Here is an 11,876-nt window from a genome sequence, read left to right as displayed (position 1 = left end):
TTCGTCTCTCTGTTGTGATGTCAGATATCAATGCCAGATTCGTCTCTCTGTTGTGATGTCAGATATCAATGCCAGATTCGTCTCTCTGTTGTGATGTCAGATATCAATGCCAAATTCGTCTCTCTGTTGTGATGTCAAATATCAATGCCAGATTCATCTCTCTATTGTGATGTCAGATATCAATGCCAAATTCGTCTCTCTGTTGTGATGTCAGATATCAATGCCAAATTCGTCTCTCTGTTGTGATGTCAAATATTAATGCCAGATTCGTCTCTCTGTTGTGATGTCAGATATCAATGCCAGATTCGTCTCTCTGTTGTGATGTCAAATATCAATGCCAGATTCGTCTCTCTGTTGTGATGTCAGATATCAATGCCAGATTCGTCTCTCTGTTGTGATGTCAGATATCAATGCCAGATTCATCTCTCTGTTGTGATGTCAGATATCAATGCCAAATTCGTCTCTCTGTTGTGATGTCAGATATTAATGCCAGATTCGTCTCTCTGTTGTGATGTCAAATATTAATGCCAGATTCGTCTCTCTGTTGTGATGTCAGATATTAATGCCAGATTCGTCTCTCTGTTGTGATGTCAAATATTAATGCCAGATTCGTCTCTCTGTTGTGATGTCAGATATTAATGCCAGATTCATCTCTCTGTTGTGATGTCAGATATCAATGCCAAATTCGTCTCTCTGTTGTGATGTCAGATATTAATGCCAGATTCGTCTCTCTGTTGTGATGTCAAATATTAATGCCAGATTCGTCTCTCTGTTGTGATGTCAAATATCAATGCCAAATTCGTCTCTCTGTTGTGATGTCAGATATTAATGCCAAATTCGTGTCTCTGTTGTGATGTCAGATATCAATGCCAAATTCGTCTCTCTGTTGTGATGTCAGATATTAATGCCAGATTCGTCTCTCTGTTGTGATGTCAGATATCAATGCCAGATTCGTGTCTCTGTTGTGATGTCAGATATCAATGCCAAATTCGTCTCTCTGTTGTGATGTCAGATATTAATGCCAAATTCGTGTCTCTGTTGTGATGTCAGATATCAATGCCAAATTCGTCTCTCTGTTGTGATGTCAGATATTAATGCCAAATTTGTCTCTCTGTTGTGATGTCAGATATCAATGCCAGATTCGTGTCTCTGTTGTGATGTCAGATATTAATGCCAGATTCGTCTCTCTGTTGTGATGTCAGATATCAATGCCAAATTCGTCTCTCTGTTGTGATGTCAGATATCAATGCCAGATTCGTCTCTCTGTTGTGATGTCAGATATCAATGCCAAATTCGTCTCTCTGTTGTGATGTCAGATATCAATGCCAGATTCGTCTCTCTGTTGTGATGTCAGATATCAATGCCAGATTCGTGTCTCTGTTGTGATGTCAGATATTAATGCCAGATTCGTCTCTCTGTTGAACAGTATCCGGGTTTACACCAGCCCACCAGATTTCTTATTTGTGTTGCCCTGTAGTAATCCTGTAGGCAAGGGATGCCTAATCCTCCTTTATCTTTGGGAAGCTGAAGTGTTTTGAACTTAACTCTTGGCTTTTTACCCGACCATATAAATCTTGAGAGGGTCCTATCCCACTCTACAAAGTATCTATCAGGGTTTTCTATAGAAACAGACTGGAATAAGTACAATATCTTTGGGAGCATATTCATTTTTATGATGTCCACTCTAGAAGAAATGCTTAGATAGACCATCTGCTAATATTTAGCATGATATGTTTTTTAAGTAGGGGGTAGTTGATTTCTTCCAAGCTAGTTATATCCATTGATAAGTTTATGCCCAGATATTTGATAGTTCTTTTGTCCCAGCTTAGTTTGTATTTGTTGAGCAGATTCTGGGGAGGGCTATAAAAGCTACTAAGAACTTGTGTTTTTTGTATATTCAATTTATATCCCGAGTATAGCCCATACTCCTTTAACACTGACATGAGCTCCATAAGTGATTCGGTAGGTTTTGATAAGTAAACCAAAATGTCATCTGCAAACAAGGCCAATTTCTGCTCACTTCCAGTGATATTAATCCCTTTTATGTTACCATTCTGCCTAATCCTTTCAGCCAATGGCTCTATAAAAATAGCAAATAAGAGTGGACTCAGTGGGCATCCTTGTCTTGTGGACCTTTCAAGCTTGAAAGCATCTGAAAGTTCACCATTAATCTTTACTTTTGCAGTTGGGCTATTATACAAGGCCCTCAATATAGTGATGATGGACCCATTAAACCCATGGATTTTTTTTTAAAATATGAAAAAAATGTAACTTTTTCCTTCCGTCATACTTCAGAAATATAATATATTAATATTTTGAACATTTTAAAACATTTAAGTTTGCTCGTTGTATTTATAAGATCCTACATTGACGTGCTCCACAATCATTGGTCAGTCATGTTAAAATCCATTATCAGTGGAAAACAAACCTGATCCTCTACTAGAGGCGATTGTGCAATACCTTTTAGACATAACACTCAGCAAACAGTTATTATTAGTTAAAGTCAGTGAGATTTGGAGTGATACATGACACATGACGGAATAAGACACGCAGACTTAGCATGACGAACCGACGAGGAACACGTACACTGTGAATACATACAGAGGGAAAAGGGGACAGGAGATAAGACATGGACATAACTAAGCACAAGCAGAACATGATGGCTGGGGGGGAAACACACGTGACAGAAGGAATGGGTCACAAGGGAAAAACATGTAAACGAGACGGGAGAAAAGGACATTACTGAAATACATGAAGGGCCAGGGCTGGGACAGCCAACCAGTCACAGACAAAGAGCCACATCATACACCTGGGCGCACATGAACATCACCCATCCCTTCCTCTGTCCTGCGTTCAGTTTAGGGTATCGAACTCAGGACCCTAGCCTCATCAGGCCGGGGTCTTTGTGTGGAGTCTGGATGTTCTCTCAAGCTTCCTCCCACAGTCTAGGGACATGCAGTTAGTGGGGGTCTTCTCGCCCCGTTCACATTCACACAGAGATGAATTGAAGATCACCTTGTGGTTAGTGCCTTCTATTCGATGTACAGACTGAATAATAACACCTTCTAATTAGTTATGTCTCCTATTGGTGCTCTTCTACGAGTGATCAGTGCTTGATGGCTTACTAAGCTTAACTTTTTTCCACAACATTGATAACAAACACACACAGAACAACAACAACATATGTTATCTAAAAAAAACTTGATTGGACCAAAGTTTTGATGTTCATCCTACATGTTTATTGAGATTGTCTAATGTCTGCGACGGTATCTTCTCCCACGTCTGCGGACACCCGAGGCCTTGTGGGGTCTCTTGTGTCTGCGAACGGGGCGAGAAGACCTCGCATGTCTGCGTCTATACCTGCGTCGTGGCATTGTCCAAAACGGCGGTACCTGCTCCACGTCACGGGTTCTATTTATGGACTCACCTGGCAACTTTAGTGATGTCACTGCTGATGTTGTCACTGTTGGTGTGACCTCATGACTCATTCATGCCATCTGAACTGTGGTGTAATTATGAGGTCACAGGGGGACGTGAATTTATTCACAAAGTTGATAGAGAGTTTGGGTCATAACTCAAAGACGCAATGATGCAGTCAAATCATTTGGAATTAAATATCTCTGTCAGTGCGCCCCAGGGTGGCTGTGGCTACAATGTAGCTGCCATCACCAGTGTGTGAATGGGTGGATGACTGGATGTGTAAAGTGCTTTGGGGTCCTTAGGGACTAGTAAAGCGCTATGCAAATACAGGCCATTTACCATCTGTAAATTACAAGATTTAGAGGGTTCTGACATCACAGTCATCTTTCTGACATGACATCCAGTCTCTCTGTTGTGATGTCAAATATCAATGCCAGATTCATCTCTCTGTTGTGATGTCAAATATCAATGCCAGATTCATCTCTCTGTTGTGATGTCAGATATCAATGCCAGATTCGTCTCTCTGTTGTGATGTCAAATATCAATGCCAGATTCATCTCTCTATTGTGATGTCAGATATCAATGCCAGATTCGTCGCTCTGTTGTGATGTCAGATATCAATGTCAGATTCGTCTCTCTGTTGTGATGTCAAATATCAATGCCAAATTCGTCTCTCTGTTGTGATGTCAAATATTAATGCCAGATTCGTCTCTCTGTTGTGATGTCAGATATCAATGTCAGATTCGTCTCTCTGTTGTGATGTCAAATATCAATGCCAAATTCGTCTCTCTGTTGTGATGTCAAATATTAATGCCAGATTCGTCTCTCTGTTGTGATCTCAAATATCAATGTCAGATTCGTCTCTCTGTTGTGATGTCAGATATCAATGTCAGATTCATCTCTCTATTGTGATGTCAGATATCAATGTCAGATTCATCTCTCTGTTGTGATGTCAGATATCAATGCCAAATTCGTCGCTCTGTTGTGATGTCAGATATCAATGTCAGATTCATCTCTCTATTGTGATGTCAGATATCAATGTCAGATTCATCTCTCTGTTGTGATGTCAGATATTAATGCCAGATTCGTCGCTCTGTTGTGATGTCAGATATCAATGCCAAATTCGTCTCTCTGTTGTGATGTCAAATATTAATGCCAGATTCGTCTCTCTGTTGTGATGTCAGATATCAATGCCAGATTCGTCTCTCTGTTGTGATGTCAAATATCAATGTCAGATTCGTCTCTCTGTTGTGATGTCAGATATCAATGTCAGATTCATCTCTCTATTGTGATGTCAGATATCAATGTCAGATTAATCTCTCTATTGTGATGTCAGATATCAATGTCAGATTCATCTCTCTGTTGTGATGTCAGATATCAATGCCAAATTCGTCTCTCTGTTGTGATGTCAAATATTAATGCCAGATTCGTCTCTCTGTTGTGATGTCAGATATCAATGCCAGATTCGTCTCTCTGTTGTGATGTCAGATATCAATGCCAAATTCGTCTCTCTGTTGTGATGTCAAATATTAATGCCAGATTCGTCTCTCTGTTGTGATGTCAGATATCAATGCCAGATTCGTCTCTCTGTTGTGATGTCAGATATCAATGCCAGATTCGTCTCTCTGTTGTGATGTCAAATATTAATGCCAGATTCGTCTCTCTGTTGTGATGTCAGATATCAATGCCAAATTCGTCTCTCTGTTGTGATGTCAGATATTAATGCCAAATTCGTCTCTCTGTTGTGATGTCAGATATCAATGCCAGATTCGTCTCTCTGTTGTGATGTCAAATATTAATGCCAGATTCGTCTCTCTGTTGTGATGTCAGATATTAATGCCAGATTCATCTCTCTGTTGTGATGTCAGATATTAATGCCAGATTCGTCTCTCTGTTGTGATGTCAGATATTAATGCCAGATTCGTCTCTCTGTTGTGATGTCAAATATTAATGCCAGATTCGTCTCTCTGTTGTGATGTCAGATATCAATGCCAGATTCGTCTCTCTGTTGTGATGTCAAATATTAATGCCAGATTCGCTTCTCTGTTGTGATGTCAAATATTAATGCCAAATTCGTCTCTCTGTTGTGATGTCAAATATTAATGCCAGATTCGTCTCTCTGTTGTGATGTCAGATATCAATGCCAGATTCGTGTCTCTGTTGTGATGTCAAATATTAATGCCAGATTCGTCTCTCTGTTGTGATGTCAGATATCAATGCCAGATTCGTGTCTCTGTTGTGATGTCAAATATTAATGCCAGATTCGTCTCTCTGTTGAACAGTATCCGCGTTTACACCAGCCCACCAGATTTCTTATTTGTGTTGCCCTGTAGTAATCCTGTAGGCAAGGGATGCCTAATCCTCCTTTATCTTTGGGAAGCTGAAGTGTTTTGAACTTAAATCTTGGCTTTTTACCCGCCCATGTAAATCTTGAGAGGGTCCTATCCCACTCTACAAAGTATCTATCAGGGTTTTCTATAGAAACAGACTGGAATAAGTACAATATCTTTGGGAGCATATTCATTTTTATGATGTCCACTCTAGAAGAAATGCTTAGATAGACCATCTGCTAATATCTAGCATGATATCTTTTTTAAGTAGGGGGTAGTTGATTTCTTCCAAGCTAGTTATATCCATTGATAAGTTTATGCCCAGATATTTGATAGTTCTTTTGTCCCAGCTTAGTTTGTATTTGTTGAGCAGATTCTGGGGAGGGCTATAAAAGCTACTAAGAACTTGTGTTTTTTGTATATTCAATTTATATCCCGAGTATAGCCCATACTCCTTTAACACTGACATGAGCTCCATAAGTGATTCGGTAGGTTTTGATAAGTAAACCAAAATGTCATCTGCAAACAAGGCCAATTTCTGCTCACTTCCAGTGATATTAATCCCTTTTATGTTACCATTCTGCCTAATCCTTTCAGCCAATGGCTCTATAAAAATAGCAAATAAGAGTGGACTCAGTGGGCATCCTTGTCTTGTGGACCTTTCAAGCTTGAAAGCATCTGAAAGTTCACCATTAATCTTTACTTTTGCAGTTGGGCTATTATACAAGGCCCTCAATATAGTGATGATGGACCCATTAAACCCATGGATTTTTTTTTAAAATATGAAAAAAATGTAACTTTTTCCTTCCGTCATACTTCAGAAATATAATATATTAATATTTTGAACATTTTAAAACATTTAAGTTTGCTCGTTGTATTTATAAGATCCTACATTGACGTGCTCCACAATCATTGGTCAGTCATGTTAAAATCCATTATCAGTGGAAAACAAACCTGATCCTCTACTAGAGGCGATTGTGCAATACCTTTTAGACATAACACTCAGCAAACAGTTATTATTAGTTAAAGTCAGTGAGATTTGGAGTGATACATGACACATGACGGAATAAGACACGCAGACTTAGCATGACGAACCGACGAGGAACACGTACACTGTGAATACATACAGAGGGAAAAGGGGACAGGAGATAAGACATGGACATAACTAAGCACAAGCAGAACATGATGGCTGGGGGGGAAACACACGTGACAGAAGGAATGGGTCACAAGGGAAAAACATGTAAACGAGACGGGAGAAAAGGACATTACTGAAATACATGAAGGGCCAGGGCTGGGACAGCCAACCAGTCACAGACAAAGAGCCACATCATACACCTGGGCGCACATGAACATCACCCATCCCTTCCTCTGTCCTGCGTTCAGTTTAGGGTATCGAACTCAGGACCCTAGCCTCATCAGGCCGGGGACTTTGTGTGGAGTCTGGATGTTCTCTCAAGCTTCCTCCCACAGTCTAGGGACATGCAGTTAGTGGGGGTCTTCTCGCCCCGTTCACATTCACACAGAGATGAATTGAAGATCACCTTGTGGTTAGTGCCTTCTATTCGATGTACAGACTGAATAATAACACCTTCTAATTAGTTATGTCTCCTATTGGTGCTCTTCTACGAGTGATCAGTGCTTGATGGCTTACTAAGCTTAACTTTTTTCCACAACATTGATAACAAACACACACAGAACAACAACAACATATGTTATCTAAAAAAAACTTGATTGGACCAAAGTTTTGATGTTCATCCTACATGTTTATTGAGATTGTCTAATGTCTGCGACGGTATCTTCTCCCACGTCTGCGGACACCCGAGGCCTTGTGGGGTCTCTTGTGTCTGCGAACGGGGCGAGAAGACCTCGCATGTCTGCGTCTATACCTGCGTCGTGGCATTGTCCAAAACGGCGGTACCTGCTCCACGTCACGGGTTCTATTTATGGACTCACCTGGCAACTTTAGTGATGTCACTGCTGATGTTGTCACTGTTGGTGTGACCTCATGACTCATTCATGCCATCTGAACTGTGGTGTAATTATGAGGTCACAGGGGGACGTGAATTTATTCACAAAGTTGATAGAGAGTTTGGGTCATAACTCAAAGACGCAATGATGCAGTCAAATCATTTGGAATTAAATATCTCTGTCAGTGCGCCCCAGGGTGGCTGTGGCTACAATGTAGCTGCCATCACCAGTGTGTGAATGGGTGGATGACTGGATGTGTAAAGTGCTTTGGGGTCCTTAGGGACTAGTAAAGCGCTATGCAAATACAGGCCATTTACCATCTGTAAATTACAAGATTTAGAGGGTTCTGACATCACAGTCATCTTTCTGACATGACATCCAGTCTCTCTGTTGTGATGTCAAATATCAATGCCAGATTCATCTCTCTGTTGTGATGTCAAATATCAATGCCAGATTCATCTCTCTATTGTGATGTCAGATATCAATGCCAGATTCGTCTCTCTGTTGTGATGTCAAATATCAATGCCAGATTCGTCTCTCTGTTGTGATGTCAAATATCAATGCCAGATTCGTCTCTCTGTTGTGATGTCAGATATCAATGCCAGATTCATCTCTCTGTTGTGATGTCAGATATCAATGCCAGATTCGTCTCTCTGTTGTGATGTCAAATATCAATGCCAGATTCGTCTCTCTGTTGTGATGTCAGATATCAATGCCAGATTCGTCTCTCTGTTGTGATGTCAGATATCAATGCCAGATTCATCTCTCTGTTGTGATGTCAGATATCAATGCCAAATTCGTCTCTCTGTTGTGATGTCAAATATCAATGCCAGATTCATCTCTCTATTGTGATGTCAGATATCAATGCCAAATTCGTCTCTCTGTTGTGATGTCAAATATTAATGCCAGATTCGTCTCTCTGTTGTGATGTCAGATATCAATGCCAGATTCGTCTCTCTGTTGTGATGTCAAATATCAATGCCAGATTCGTCTCTCTGTTGTGATGTCAGATATCAATGCCAGATTCGTCTCTCTGTTGTGATGTCAGATATCAATGCCAGATTCATCTCTCTGTTGTGATGTCAGATATCAATGCCAAATTCGTCTCTCTGTTGTGATGTCAAATATTAATGCCAGATTCGTCTCTCTGTTGTGATGTCAGATATCAATGCCAGATTCGTCTCTCTGTTGTGATGTCAGATATCAATGCCAGATTCGTCTCTCTGTTGTGATGTCAGATATCAATGCCAAATTCGTCTCTCTGTTGTGATGTCAGATATCAATGCCAAATTCGTCTCTCTGTTGTGATGTCAGATATCAATGCCAGATTCATCTCTCTGTTGTGATGTCAAATATTAATGCCAGATTCGTCTCTCTGTTGTGATGTCAGATATCAATGCCAAATTCGTCTCTCTGTTGTGATGTCAAATATTAATGCCAGATTCGTCTCTCTGTTGTGATGTCAGATATCAATGCCAGATTCGTCTCTCTGTTGTGATGTCAGATATCAATGCCAGATTCGTGTCTCTGTTGTGATGTCAAATATTAATGCCAGATTCGTCTCTCTGTTGTGATGTCAGATATTAATGCCAGATTCATCTCTCTGTTGTGATGTCAGATATCAATGCCAGACTCGTGTCTCTGTTGTGATGTCAGATATCAATGCCAGATTCGTCTCTCTGTTGTGATGTCAGATATCAATGCCAGACTCGTGTCTCTGTTGTGATGTCAGATATTAATGCCAGATTCGTCTCTCTGTTGAACAGTATCCGCGTTTACACCAGCCCACCAGATTTCTTATTTGTGTTGCCCTGTAGTAATCCTGTAGGCAAGGGATGCCTAATCCTCCTTTATCTTTGGGAAGCTGAAGTGTTTTGAACTTAAATCTTGGCTTTTTACCCGCCCATGTAAATCTTGAGAGGGTCCTATCCCACTCTACAAAGTATCTATCAGGGTTTTCTATAGAAACAGACTGGAATAAGTACAATATCTTTGGGAGCATATTCATTTTTATGATGTCCACTCTAGAAGAAATGCTTAGATAGACCATCTGCTAATATCTAGCATGATATCTTTTTTAAGTAGGGGGTAGTTGATTTCTTCCAAGCTAGTTATATCCATTGATAAGTTTATGCCCAGATATTTGATAGTTCTTTTGTCCCAGCTTAGTTTGTATTTGTTGAGCAGATTCTGGGGAGGGCTATAAAAGCTACTAAGAACTTGTGTTTTTTGTATATTCAATTTATATCCCGAGTATAGCCCATACTCCTTTAACACTGACATGAGCTCCATAAGTGATTCGGTAGGTTTTGATAAGTAAACCAAAATGTCATCTGCAAACAAGGCCAATTTCTGCTCACTTCCAGTGATATTAATCCCTTTTATGTTACCATTCTGCCTAATCCTTTCAGCCAATGGCTCTATAAAAATAGCAAATAAGAGTGGACTCAGTGGGCATCCTTGTCTTGTGGACCTTTCAAGCTTGAAAGCATCTGAAAGTTCACCGTTAATCTTTACTTTTGCAGTTGGGCTATTATACAAGGCCCTCAATATAGTGATGATGGACCCATTAAACCCATGGATTTTTTTTTTAAATATGAAAAAAATGTAACTTTTTCCTTCCGTCATACTTCAGAAATATAATATATTAATATTTTGAACATTTTAAAACATTTAAGTTTGCTCGTTGTATTTATAAGATCCTACATTGACGTGCTCCACAATCATTGGTCAGTCATGTTAAAATCCATTATCAGTGGAAAACAAACCTGATCCTCTACTAGAGGCGATTGTGCAATACCTTTTAGACATAACACTCAGCAAACAGTTATTATTAGTTAAAGTCAGTGAGATTTGGAGTGATACATGACACATGACGGAATAAGACACGCAGACTTAGCATGACGAACCGACGAGGAACACGTACACTGTGAATACATACAGAGGGAAAAGGGGACAGGAGATAAGACATGGACATAACTAAGGACAAACAGAACATGATGGCTGGGGGGGAAAACACACGTGACCAATAATAGTAGACCTGTGCTACATTTGTCCGGCTACGCAACACATATTTCTGCATAAGAGATACATGAGACACCCTTTAAATAAGCAAATTTCATGTTTAAAACATGGAAATGCAGCCAAAATGGACCATACAATGGCCTCAGTGAACACATCAGCACATAAGTAGAGATAAGGAAACTCAATCACATTAGATATTAATATTACTATGAGTAAATTATATATATTATATATTCTGTTATATGGTTTAAAGAATACAATGTGATAATCACACAGGAGAACGCTGTTTCCAGTTATACAAATTTATTTTATTTCACTATTAAAGAAACCAATTATGTAAATAAAAGCTCACCACAAGAACATCTCCCAACCCAGTCTTACAAAGTTGCAGTTACAATAAAAAATGGGTAGGGAACATGAACTGTTGGTGAGCTAAAAAACAATCCTGGTGCTGATGCTTGTCATTGAACGTTTTGGACAGAGCTCTTGATTGAAATGCCTACCATTGTGTGTAGGCATTTCGGTCCAGATGTTATGGAGTTCAGTTCAGCTAAGATGTATTTCTAAAGCACCGGATCGCAAAAATAGCCGCTTCTCGGCTGTTTATATTGTAAGGTAAAGACCATACAATATAAGAGAGAAAACCCCCCAACAATCAGATGATCCCCTGTGAGCAAACCCTTGATGACAGTGTCTGTGAAGGTTATCAATCATCAAGGCCATAGTAGTCTAAGGAGCTTGGAAAGAAAAGCGCCTGGACTTCTTTAAGTTAAAGAAGTCCAGGCGCTTTTCTCCAAGCTCCTTAGACTTGGTGACGGTGGGAAAGAAAAACTCCCTTTTAACAGGAAGAAACTTTCGGCAGAACCAGGCTCAGTGAGGGGCGGCCATCTGCCTCGACCGGTTGGGGGGGGGGCACAGCTGTTATAACCCCTGACGTAGCATAGCTTCTAATTCTGAAAGATACGTAGATACCTTAAACCTGCACTCTATGCAGGACACCAAGCGATGACACGACTTGCAGTACTATAGGAGTCTATGCAGAAACAGTTTTCTCTCTTGAATCTCTGTAATTTTTTTGCTACTGAGTGTCTGGGTGCAGTCACTCATTTTGGGCCAATTAAATCAAATGAACTT

The sequence above is a fragment of the Astatotilapia calliptera genome, chromosome 11 (assembly GCF_964374335.1).
Source record: "Astatotilapia calliptera chromosome 11, fAstCal68.1, whole genome shotgun sequence".
NCBI classification, from domain to species: Eukaryota; Metazoa; Chordata; class Actinopteri; order Cichliformes; family Cichlidae; genus Astatotilapia; species Astatotilapia calliptera.
The sequence above is the reverse complement of the archived record's forward strand: the minus strand, read 5'-3'. Positions refer to the sequence as shown.